This window comes from Blennius ocellaris (assembly GCF_963422515.1).
Source record: "Blennius ocellaris genome assembly, chromosome: 1".
NCBI lineage: Eukaryota > Metazoa > Chordata > Actinopteri > Blenniiformes > Blenniidae > Blennius > Blennius ocellaris.
In genome coordinates, this window is record NC_137650.1 from 33,143,439 (window position 1) to 33,157,148 (window position 13,710).

Genomic DNA, 13,710 nt, shown 5'->3' on the forward strand with positions numbered 1-13,710 from the left:
AAGAGGTCTCGTCTCTTTTCGCGTCTCGCCGCGTCGTTTCGGTCCGGATGCCCGACGTTTGCAACTGTAACACCTCCTGCTCTCTGTGGGCGACTGGAGCTCCTGGTGGCTCGCGTCTACAACAGGATGTGATCGACAGAGCTGCTTCAAGCTGGCTTTGTGGCCAGGACTGTTTCCGTGTGAGTGTGTGCGTGTGTGTGTGTGTGTGTGTGCGTGCGTGGTGTGTGTGTGTTCTGTAAACAAGATTTGCCTCCTGCCCCTCAAACCACGGCCGACAGATCGCACCGCTCCGTCTGCGACGTCTACAACACCCATCTTTTTCTTTTTTTTTCTCTTTCCTCCTCCTCCTCCTTTCCGTCTCTCACGGGTTATTGGGTATGGCGGGTTGTCATGGCAACTGGTGAGACGTTTGCTCTCTGCGATTCTCGTCCTCTTTCTTCTCGATAAAGAAAAGGAGCGGGTTTGCAAATTGACTCTCCCCTCTCGCCAGCCCCAGCCTGAATCAGGCGAGCGTTCCGTGGAAACGGCTACGGCGGCGGCGTCTTGTTTATCCTCTCCCGACGCCGCCTTAACGAGCAAGGGGGAACCACGGCGACCGTTTCTCCGTTAATTTACGTGTTCCTAGGATGTCAGGATTTCTCGACAGCCGACGAAACGGCAAAATTCTCCGTCTGTACTTTTGCTCGGGTTTCTGCCGGCGAGGCCTGAGAGGAACCGTCGGTAGAACCCGGACCGAGGGTTCCCTCTATTTTAAGGAACCGCAACGCGTTCGTGTTTTGACGCTCTCGTCCAGTCGGAGACCGGTGTGTAACTGCTGATAAATCTCTGAGGCGGGGCTCGTCATTATTATTCGATTTAATTAATAAAATAAACCACATTACAACAATCTTGCCCCTTTTTAAAAAAATGTAGATTAAGAGAAGCCCTTTTAAACACTTAATAAGAGTATTTTATGAATATACTTGTAATCAAATACAAGCGGAAGCTTCATTAACCCTTTTAGAAATGAAAGTGTTTTGGAGCTGGTTTACTGGAAATGAAAGTCTGAAAGCAAAAAGCTTTATCGGGTATATTTTGACGGAGCCCCTGAAGGGATATGGAGAAAATCTAAATAAATCTCAGGATCTCGCAAAAGCATGTCTTATTTTAGGCCGATTTCAAAATAAAACTCTCGTTACGGGTGGGTGTCCTCCATTAGCTTTAGCTTCTCTCAACAACAGTGGGGTGTACGGTGTCTCTGAAAGGACAAACTTAGTCGATCGACACGATGCGCATATAGAACAATATAGTTATAGTTTTTTTTTATATTTTCAAACAACACTCAGTTCAGCTTTCAAAACATTTACAATTCTTTGAAAGAACTTTTAAATATACTGCTTTTTTTTAAGCGCTTAGATTTTCAGTCAATAATAAATATGAGCACATCCAAACTTTTAGAAACGTTAACAAACGTTGGCAAAAATTCTGAACACGTTTCTGTTTGTGTGCATTTAAAAACTAACTGCAGTCTCACTTTCGTCACGGCGAGTTCAAACAAACCCCAGAAGTTGACACAGGAAGGGCCTGTTTTATTATTTATTCTATTGTGTAAGCCTTCGTCAAGCTGACGTGAAATGTTTATCTTTCTCAACGTGGCAAGTCGGAGTGCATTTTGCATGTGGATGGTTTGTTCAGCGTGTTCGTGCTTCCTCGCTTTTCTGGGGAAAAAAAAAAAAGTGTTTCAAATGAGTATACCTGGATTAATCACACGCTGGGGAAAGGAGGCGGGGAAATCAGAATAAAGCATCGGCTTCTCGACATGCAGTTAGACAAGCAAGCGTTTTTTCCACAGACGATCGTCTTTGCTCACAGCGAGCCGGGGGTTTTACAATTTTCCCACTCTGGGACCCGTGTATTAAATTTTTTTTTTTTTTTAAAGGTTTTCGCGCTTCTAAAGCTCCGCCTCCTGTGGCAAATCACTTCACACACACCGTGTGTGTGTGTGTGTGTGTGTGTGTGTGTGTGTGTGTGTGTGTGTGTGTGTGTGTGTGTGTGTGTGTGTGTGTGTGTGTGTGTGCGTGTGCGTGTGGTCACTGGTGTGTGCAGACGGCGAGTGAAACGCTTCAGACCGACAGACAGGATGAGAAAAACACCAGAGTGTCCCAACAAGATGACGTTGCACTCCTCAGAACAGGAAGTGAACGCAGATAAGAGTTTTAAAAAAAATGTCCCCCCAAAAAAAGCGTTTTTAAACTCCTGAAGTGCCGTGAAAGAGCCGCTCGTCCGGGAGTTCACTCATTCATCCTCTCACACGGCTCATCCGTCTCGGGGCTGCAGCATCAATAATCCAGATAATCCAGACGACTGTGTGAAGGCAGATTACACCTGCTGTCATGTACGTCGTTTTCAAGTCGTTGCCGTGTAAACATGAAGCTCTTCTGAAACAACCCAGAAATGAGGTTTTTACTTTTTCGATGGAATTTAAAGGCATTTATCCCCGAAACAGAATAACTCGATATGAACAATGTGTATTAATTCTGCTTCCACATAAACAAAATGTAACTTTTTTTCCCAAAACCTAGTTAAAAGAAGTCATCTTACACTTGGACCTTCTTTGAAAACCTGTTGTTTCTCAACCCGTTCCGACACGGTGATGCTTTTTTTTTGTTTTGTTTTGTGTTTTTTTTTATGCTGTGGACTAAAAATATTTTAGATTGTTTCCTTCAAAGTGAGTTTTGACCTTGTTTTTGTAGCAAACAAAGAGCGAAACAGGAAGAAAGAAAAGCGAGCGAGAGACAAGAGAGGTGGTGAAAATAGGCTAACCCCTACACGGTTGCATAACTGTGACCTATAATACACACCGCAGCCGAGACGGAGAACAGAACATGGGATGGAAACTTTTGTGTGTGTGTGTGTGTGCGTGTGTGCGTGTGTGCGTGCGTGCGTGCGTGCGTGCGTGCGTGTGTGTGTGTGTGTGTGTGTGACGGCCGGGTCGTCAGCGTCACTCCGTTCATCATATTGTTTCCTGATCAAGACGGATTACTCCTCATCAGCGGCGCCCGGAGGTTTACGTTGGGAGACGATATGAAGTGGCGTCCAAGCCGCCGATGAAACAGTGAGCCGGAGAGATTCTAGATTGAGATCTCTGCGCCTTATTGAATTTCTCAGGAGGGGATCAAATTACTTTTCTTCTTCCTCCTCCTCCTCCTCCCTTGTCGATGCACTGAGGCTTTAGGCTCCAATCGCAGTGGGTCTGGTGGAAGTGTGGATGTTTTAAGAAGCACAGTCCGATGGAGAGCGGCTGACGAGTTAAGTGGCGTGGCGTTTCTGTAACGTGTCCTTTTATTAAAGGTCTCGTGGAAAAGCGGGGCTTCTCGCGTTTGGGTGGCGCTTTGCCTTTAAGAGGCGGGGCTTCTTCCTCTTTTTTTTAATTGGCGAGATTTCTGTGCTTGAGGTGTATTTTTGTCTTACCGGGGGGGCGGGGCGTTTGTCTTTTACAGCCATTTTCTCTTGTTTCCATGGAGACGGACTCGGAGTGTTTTCTAAAGTTGCTTTTTCCAACCATTTTCATAGAGATGGAGCTTTTTCAAGGAGTTGCGCTTTCCGCTGTTTCCAAGGAGATGGAGTCGGAGCGTTTAAAAAAAAAAGTTCTGCCCCCGTTGTCATGGATACGGAGTCGGGGCATTTTCTAAAAGTTGCGTTTCTCCCCGTTTCCAAGCAGATGGACTCGGACCATTTTCGAAAAGTTGTGTTTTCAGTGGCTCTTTGCGTCGTTGAGGTGTAAACGAACACCCAAAATGCAACAGAGGTTTTCGAAAGCGTCACAACAGTCAACGAAATGAATGGGGAAAAAATAAGAAAACCACTTTTGTGTTATCTTTTGGTAAATGAGCAGAGACATTCATCACTATTGTTAATAGCAGTGTGAGTAAAGGAGCTTCATCATCGACAAAGAAACACACCGGGATTGCTATTATGATCATAGTTATTTTTAGATTTATTTTTAGTTAATTGACAAAAGAAAACACTTCAATAAGGGAGCAAAAAGAAGAAAAACGTTACGTAAACTGACTTTGTTTTCAATGATCATTAAAAACAAACAAAAACGACTGTGACGTCTGAGAAACGAAATTCTTTTTTGAATTTAAAAAAATAAAATTTACAAGAAAAAGAAAAAAAACAACTGACTGAGCTTTGTGTAAAACCCCCTGTGAATGTAAAAGTAGCACGCACGCACACACACACACACACACACACACACACACACACACACACACACACACACACACACACACACACACACACACACACACACACACACACACACACATCTGGTTGCCTGTGCGGTTGATAGAAGGCTCTGGTGACGGTTTGAGTGTAATTCGGTGCAGGTTGAGTTGGAGGGAAGCCTCTGGGTGGTCTTTTACCTCCTGATGTCACATGTTTGGACTTAAGGCCCCAAATTTGCTCCTTGTTCTGTCTCAAACCCGGAAAATTCTGTCAGCGATTTAAAACAGATGAGCAGAAAACCTGTTTGGGATGTTTACCCTTCAGGTTCCGGCGCACAGATACAGGAACGGCGAGAACGTGGATGTTGTCACGGCTCAGCGGGGGGGCGGAGCCACAGGAAGTCAACACCCGGTTTTACGTGAACGTTTTAAGTGAGAACTCATCGGTTTTTTTGGGGGGGTTTTCTTTGCATTCCGTCTCAGAAAAGTTTGGCGTTTACACGGCAGATCCCGTTAGCATGTAGGACCACTAGTGGGCGCCGTTCACGAACATTCTAGTGGACGAATGACCAAGTTGGGATTGTTGCTACGGTGACTGTCAAAATAAAACTATCGGGTCCCAAGAGAATATGGAGGCGTGACACATATATAAAACGTTGTTGTTATTGTTCGTCTACTGAACATGTGCATAACAACTTTTTTACTGTGGTGCTCATGACCAGGAGCAGCGTTTCAGGAAAAGTTGTGTTTTATCCCGTTTCCATGGAGACGGAGTCGGAGCATTTCCAGGAAGTTGCTTTTCAGTTGCCATCTGCTTCTCCGATACGATCAGATTGACACGTTGTCGCGTCCCACGCTAATGTTTCCACGACGTTTCAAGCGAAAACCATGTCCGTTTCCATGGCGACAACAGAAACGCTGACAACGGTGTCGTTGGCACACGCTATAAACACTAGCAGTGGGGAAAACGCGGGCCGAGTTGGGTTGTTGTTACGGTGCCTGTCAAAATAAAAGTACCAAGTCCCAGGAGAATCTGGACTTGGGAGTCGGGACGCTCTGGAGGAAAACATTGTTTTTTATTGTGCCTCTACTGAGCATGTGCAGTAACAGCGTTTCATTTTCATTGAGACGAAGTTGCAGGTTTTTTTTTTCTTTCAAAAAGTTCCACCTTTGGAGCCGCTTTCCAAAAAGTTTTCCAACCACCGTTGTCATGGAAACAGACACTCAGAACACCATGGATGTTTTCCAATTTCACTTGAAAACATTGTTTTTAGTGGAGTCCCTACCTCTGGAGACACACGCACACACACACACACACACACACACACACACACACACACACACACACACACACACACACACACACACACACACACACACACACACACACTGTAACCCCGGGGCTCAGTCCAGCACAGACATGATTGCAGTAGCTCAGTAAAAAGAAGTACAGTTTAATTTGATATCGGCGTGGCGCCCGGCTGAGAACCGCAGCGTGCCCTCGAGCCGCGGCAGCCATTGTTGCGAGAAGGGAGGTGGGCGGAGGAGCGTAAATCCCAGCCGGAGCAGGTGGAGTCTGGTGGAGTCCGGAGTCACGGGGCCGAGTGAGCCTCCAGCCGACGTCTCCGTTGGGGGGGGGGGCTGTACAGATGTGTTCTGGAGGTATTTCCTCGCCGCGCCGTTAGCACGCGCTCCAATGGCTTCCTCCTCCTCCTCCTCCTCCTCCTCCTCCTCCTCCTACAACAACAAACGAGCGACAACACCTCGACCGCGGGGCGGATTTTTTTTTTTTTTTTTTTTTTACGGCCGCCACTGTTGCGCCGCTTGGCCTGCTTTTACGAGCGGCCATAAAAAACGACGGCGAGGCGAAGGCCTGGATGCTTTCCATGTATTACAATCAGAATTTATAAAGCGCCCCATTACCCACCTTTCCACTGGTTACTCTGGGAACATTAGCAATTATTTTCACATGGGTCACACTCATAAAAACCAATAATGTGGTGATTTAGTGCTGCCGGATCTGGAGGCCCTCGCCTCTCACACATTGATTTTCAGGCGGCTATTAAAGGGCTTTGCAGGGACAGATTGCCTCGTGGAAGGAGGTGGAAGGAGGAGAGGAGATCATTCCAGATCAAGTGTGGGTGTCTGGTCTGTTGAAGTAGGTGACGGTAGAGAAACGGGAGGTGAGGCCAGGTCGGTGTAACTTCAGGACGTCTTTCACTTATCCGGCGTTTGACAAAGGAGCTGATGTTGATTTACCAGGAAGCACAAATCCTGCCGAAATAAACAAACAAACAGTCAGTTTGCACAGATTTTACAGCACAATGGAATCTTGTGCTTGTGATTTACCGAGGCCTCGTTTGCACACAATAAAAAAAACGTCATGGTTTCCGTGACAACGGTGCTCGGAAATGCAAGTTTTTTGAAAACACTGGCAATTTTTCTGAAACGCTGCGACTCCCAGTCCATGTTCTCCTGGGAAAAAGGAAAATCCGTTTCGTTTGGCGGAATCTCAACCCCCCCCCCCCGAACTCTGCTTCAGATTTTTCAAACGGAATCTGATCCGATTGGTCCTCTTTGAAACGGGCGGGGTGAGGGTTGAGGGGGACGTGACGTAGAGCGCAATGCATTCTGGGTTGCGCGGATCTGAAGAAAGACGCGGAAAAGAAAGCCGGGAGTCGTGTAACATTTGTTTCCTCCCGGGAAACGGCTGGCGCAACGACGTGGAGTAGCGAGGAAGTGGTTCCTTCACAAGCGATCTTTCCGGCAGGTGGGGTGGGAGGACGTGACGGGAGCAGTGCATTCTGGGTCGTAAACAAACACCGAACCCCGCGAATCAGAAGGAGCAGACCCGGAAAGAACAAGTTGGAAAATGGAGTTGTGAGGAAGACGTAGTGAAAAGGCTACTCATAGAAATGAGTTACTGTGTGAACGCAAAACTGCAGAAATGATTTGTTTTAGCGATTATTTCGATTTGTTTCCAGATGTGTAGTACCGCCGGTGACCTGTGGGGTCAGTGTGAAGCAGCATCGCTCATGTTATACAGTGAAAGAAGCAAAGCAGAGACGGAAATGACGATTTCTTTGAGGGACGACTGTGTGAATGTGTGTGGACACAAACAAACGGCGGCCAGCAGGACAAAGACGCTTCAGATGTGTCCACAGTTTAGAAACGTCTTCACGAGCGAAGACAAAAAAAAACTGTACAACTGTAAATACCACAAGAGACACAGGATAGAGAGATAGATAGACAATTACTTTATTCATCCCCGAAGGGAAATTGTCTTGTTGCAGCAATCTGGTACATACGAATATTATAAAATACAATAGAATAGTAATAAAAGTAAAAAATAAAAATATAAAAATATCTGGGTATAAGACATAAAGTAAAGCACAGAACGGAACATGGGCACTTAGAAATAAGCACGAGATAAAAGCAAGATAAATAAATAGATAGTAAGGTAGGCATTATATAATAATAATAACAATAATCCAGATAATAACAATGTGTAATAGTGTATAATACTCGTGCATAGTACTACTAATAATGGTAGCAATAATATAACAATAACAATATGGTAGCAATAAAATAACTATATATATATATATATATATATATATATATATCAATAATAATAATAATTAAAGCTGCAAGCAGCATTGGTCGGGACCTCGAGACTGCCCGTCGGGGGGGTGGCTATGAACGGTTAATAAAAAATTATATTATTTAAGTAAAAAAAATAAAAAAATAAAAATTTGGACTTTTATTTTGAAAATGCGGGGTCAAAACCAGCTAATTAGCTAGTGGTTTGTGACCGTAGCGCTCCCATTAGGCCACCTACCAAATTTCAGCTCAATCGGACAATGTTTGGTAGCATGCTAATGTGCATGCTATGCCGCAAGCTAGCGGATACACCTGAAAAGCTCAGTGTGGTACTCCCCAGGTTGCCCCGATCCCGAATCTGGTCTTACTTCAATTCTAGTGTGAATGACACTGCACTTATGGAACAATAAAGGTTTTTCAAAAACTTCCACCGACATGAATTATATGGCCTCAGGCCAGGCCTCCTACGGAGGTCAATGTGGGACGATGGAGTGACCTGGTGGAGTGCCGGGCCTAGGAGGCCCGGCCTTTGTCGGCGGTGTAGAAAGGTGTGAATGACGCAGCACTTATGAAACATGAAAGGTTTTTCAAAAACTTCCACCGACATGAATTTGAGGGCCTTTGTCAGTTGTGTACGGATTACAAAAGGAACCTGGCCTTTAACAAACTGCTGCATAAGCCAGCAGGTCAGCCCATAGAGCAGCACTGTAATGTCCCTGGCTCTCCATGCTGTCAATCACACAGCAGTGATGAGCCTGAAGCTACAGGAAGCTGCCCATATATGGAGTGATGCACTGACCAATCACAGTGGAGAATTTCACAGCTGCACCGAGCGCGGACACTCTGACGTCAGAGTGTGAGACAGGGAGGATTATATTAGAAGATTTTGCGAACAACTGCTCTTAATCTATACTTATCGGGGGTGTATGTGGATAAAAATACCATACTTTTGTAGGGATTTTTGTCCTCTTTCAGAATGTATGGGTTTGGAAGCAGTCGGAGGTAAACTGTGGACACCAGGGTGCGCTGTTTGGCGACAACGCCGGATATCTCCCATCAGGATTCAATGTAAAAATGTAGAACGAAGAAAATGTTACTGTGTCGCTTTAACTCGTCATTCTGGGGACTTGTTTTGGAATTTTCCCCACATATGTTACATCCTCTTGTTCGGCAGGGTCTCGTGGGCGTGGCGATGCCCTCGGTTTGTGGCTGAGAGTCACGGTTTGCAAACAGTTAAGAGTAGTTCGGGGAGTTTAAAATCGTGGATTTTGGGGGAGAATTTTATGTTTCCCCATGTTAATGGATGACAGGAGCCAAAAAGGCGATTAGGGGGTGGGGAGCTTGGACGGCTAATAAAAATTAAACTGGACTAGGTAAGAAAATTTCCCTCTAGAGTTCAGTAGTAAACAATCTCCTCTATTTTTGTATATCTCAATTTAACCGATGCGATCTTCGCCCTATGAGGAGTTAAATTTTCCGTTTCTGCCTTTTTTTCCCTTTTTTGGGCGAACACCTTACTTTGAAAGGCAAATAGCGGCCTTCCTGTTGGAGCTAGGTCAAAAGTTAGAGCACGTGAGTCGTAGGGCTCGAGTAGACGAAGAAGTTTTGTATTCGCGACATTTCTCTGCGACATTCCTACGGACCGTGGCGGGCAATTGCAATTTTCTAGGTGGCGCTAGAGAGCCATTTTTGGATTTTTTGGGAATTTTTTGACGTGAGATTGTGGAATGCCACACTTTTGACGAGTCTCCCAAATTTGGTGAGTTTTTGAGCGTGTTTAGGGGGTTCGGAGGGCCCGCACTTTTGGCGACGACGAAATCCAAAAGAGACCTGCCGTTGGCTGGGCCTAGGGCCCACCCGTTGGCGAGGTCCCTAATAATACCAATAGTAATAGTATACTTATAATAATAATAATAATACCAATGGTATTAGTGTACTTGCACATGTATAAATATATGTATATGTACATGCAATATGCAATATGAAATATATGATATAATATAAGTATCAATGTAATTTAGTCCAGGTGGTGATGATTGAGGCTCTGACGGAGGGAGAAGAGTTAAAAAGTCTTATTGCCGTGGAAATCAGAATAGCGGTTTTGACTTTGTTCCACCTGCGCTGCCCCCTAATGGACGTATTGGTGAACAGCCCCACATTTGGGTTGGGCGAGAGACAGCAGCTCTGAAGTGTCCGCAGCTATGTCTTTGTTAAGAATTCAATAATACCAGCTCAGCGTAAGAGGGAAAAAAAAAAAGAGGCTAATTTCTGGGCTCTGGCCTCCGTCGGACTCAAAGTGGATGAGTGAGGCTCGGAGAGGCTCGGAGGCGGGCGGCAGCCTCCCACTCTGTTTGTGCTCATGGAGATGGATGTGTTGCAGGAGGTGAGGGAGGAGGTTCTCCGCTGCATGGGAAAAAAAAAAACCCCACACCTGATGACTGCCCACCCACCCACCCATCATCCCATTACCACTCCCCGGGGAGGCGGCGGGGACGGCAGACGGAGCCGGGCGCGGGGAGATAGAGTGGTTCAGGTCTGCAGGATGAAAGTGATGGAGAGGGCCGGCTGTGAGGAACGGACACCGAGAGCCGAGCGGAAAGCAGGAGGGAGGAGACGGGGAGGGAAATGATAAAGAGCGAGGGAGAAAGAGTGAAGGAATGGAAATAAATGGCTGCAGGAAGAAGAAGAAGAAGAAAAAAAAAAAAAGAGCCTCAAACCCTGAAATAAGCTGCTGCTTGTCTGGGTTCTGTTCTCTGAGAATCAGGAGGATTTCATGTCTGGAATATCATCGGTATTTGTGACGATGGTTTATTTAAGCTTCCAGTTATTTAATTGGTTTCCATTAACCCTTAGATGCACACGGGTTGTTATTCTTCAACATCTTTAAAATGAAAAGTTGTATTATATTCATATTCCAGGTATTCCTCAAAAAACATGTTTGTGACATGAGGCCATTTGCATTTTTATTTATTTTTTTCATTGATTTTAAGAAATTGCAGTTTTTGTATAATGACCCCACTCTTCCACAAGTGGGGTCCAAAATGACCCCAAGCAGTTCCTATGGAATCTTCTATGAAACTTAAGTCTTAGCAACTCTGACAGTCCCACTTACACATGTGATGTCAGCAGTCTCACCACCCCGGAGGTCATTTTTACCTCCAGGTAAAATGGAGAGACTGCTACTCTTTTGTTTTAAAGATTTTGAAGATAACAACCCAGTATATTGCAAAAAACGCATTGATTTGAACTGGGGTCATTTTTGACCCCACTTGTGGAAGAGTGTAGGTTCTGGTAGGTTGTGCATCCAAGAGGCGTCTTTTTTTTTTTTTTTTGCATTTCCTTTTCAGAAAAGTTTCACATTTACACAGCGAGGTTTCGGAAACACTGTAGACCAGGGGTGTCCACACTTTTTCAGCATACGAGCTCCTTATAAAATGACCAAGTCAAAGTGATCTACCACTACAAAAATGCAAAACATATATTTATTTTCAAATGTATTGAGGATTCTTTACATGTACAATGTATAATGATGTACCTTGCAAAACCGTATGAGCCAATGTTGTGCAACACAACATAATTAACTATGAACATTCTTTGTAATTACCTGCGTAGTTGAGATGACGTCGTGTAAGTGCGTACTGGGAAATGGGAAAGATCCCAGTTCCTAGTGGGGGAAAAAAGTAAACAAAATGCATCTGAACACAGTCGACATGTATTTGAATAATATGAGAATAAATGAAAGATGAATGTCGTGCAAGAAAATCCAAGTGTGTGTGTGTGTGTGTGTGTGTGTGTGTGTGCGTGTGTGTGTGTGTGTGTGTGTGTGTGTGTGTGTGTGTGTGTGTGTGTGTGTGTGTGTGTGTGTGTGTGTGTGTGTGTGTGTGTGTGTGTGTGTAGGCTTGGACAGGCCTCTGTAACTTCCCTGACCCACCAGAGCATTTACACTGAGTGACAGCACTGCGTGACATCCAGGGCGTACACACACACACACACACGCACACACACACACACACACACGCACACACACTCGGAGGTCACTCTTGACAAGTTACTCGCCTCTTTGCATCCATTGTCCATGTATGTATGTACATGTATTTGTATCCTAGCCTGTGAATAATGTATCACTTTATTATATTCAGACTCTTTAACATCAGGTCTGGACCTGCAGCCTTCTGAATCATGAGGGGGGGATGGGGGGGGGGGGGATCGAGGACCTCACGAGGTTCCCTGACGTGTCCTGAGGTTTGTCTTATGTAGAGGAGGAAGCAGTCGGGTGACGCTTCATGAATTTCCTCGTAACCCAGAACTGCCACTCGCTGGGGCCTGAAGAGAGTCGACGTCCTCCGGTCCACCGGAGGCCGAGGACGAGCTCCTGCCGCCGCTTATTTAAAGATGACGCCGCTTATTTAAAGATGACGCCGCTTATTTATGAAATCTGGGGGGGCCTCTCGGGGCCCCGTTTCAATCGGAAACGTGTTGTCGGTTGTGTTTGAAACCACACACGCGTCGTGTACAGAGAGCAACATGCTAAAAACACTAACAGAGACGAGTTAACGGACATTCCGGTGGACGGACGACTAATGTGGCTCGTCATCGACGGCGACTGTCAAAATAAAACGACCAAGTCTCAGGAGAACCTGGACTGGGAGCCGCGACACTGTGGAGCAGGGGCGTCAAACTGTTTTTAGTTGAGGGGCCACGTCAACCTGATCTGACCTCTGGAGGCCCAACAAGTCAAACATAACATGTTAAACTGCAGATATGGACAAATGTCAAAGTCTTTCCTTCTTCTGATCCTTTTGCAAGAATTTGCCAGCCTATTCCGAAATATACATATTAAAGGAAATCAGATATTATTACATTTACAACAAAAAAAACCTCACAAAAAACCCTCAGTCACCTGGATCTGGATGTCGTATTTTTATTCAGGATTAAAACAATTGAATGGAAATTGTTTTGAGTTTACGTGTCTAAAGAATCATTTCACATAAATTGGACTCGTTGTTTTATTGTGAAAGGTGTTGCGTCATGTGACCTCCACAGATGCATTAATGTCGGGGGTCAAATTCTGACCAAGGGCAGGTTTTGAATGTCATTTTTGCCGATCGAGTGTTTTTAGATCAGCCTCTTGTCAGTTTTCATTTTCATACTTTAAAAAAAAAAAATCCCATGGCGGCCGGATTAGATCCTCTGGCGGGCCGCTTCTGGCCCCCGGGCCGCATGTTTGACCCCCCCTGCTCTGGAGGAGGGCGTTGTTCTGATCATCCAATCGACTGAGCGTGTGGGGAGAGTGGGTCGCCTCACCGTCGGAAGTTCCCTCTCTGTCCACACGTCGAGTCCTTGAGCAAGGCGCTGAGCCCCAAACTGCCCCTAATGGATGGACTGAGCGCCGTGAGCAGCAGAGCTCTCTGTTGCACTTTGGCGCCATATAAGTGAAACCCTTTCACCATTTACACACAGACATTTTGAAAAAGTAGGAGGTTTTTTTGTGGTTCTGCTGTTGTCATGGAAACAGACACCCGCAAAACGCAGCGAGAGTTTTGCGTTCTCATTTGAAATGGATGTTAATGTTGTATAAATGAGCCCTGCAGCGTAACTTAAAAAAAAAAATGCTTATACACTGTAAAGTAACATGCAACAATATGCGCAATAACCCCTGCATCTATACCACTTTATCTACGTCACTTTATCTACGTCACTTTATCTACGTCACTTTATCTACGTCACTTTATCTACGTCACTTAATTGACCACTTGTTAGGACTGAACCTGCACTGCCAACACTGGTATTATTTTTTACTATAGTATGTTTATTGTACTTTATTCTACACTTTGCCCCCCCATCATTGTTTATTTTCCTTGTATTTCATCTTACTGTATATTTTGCTCCCCTTAGAACT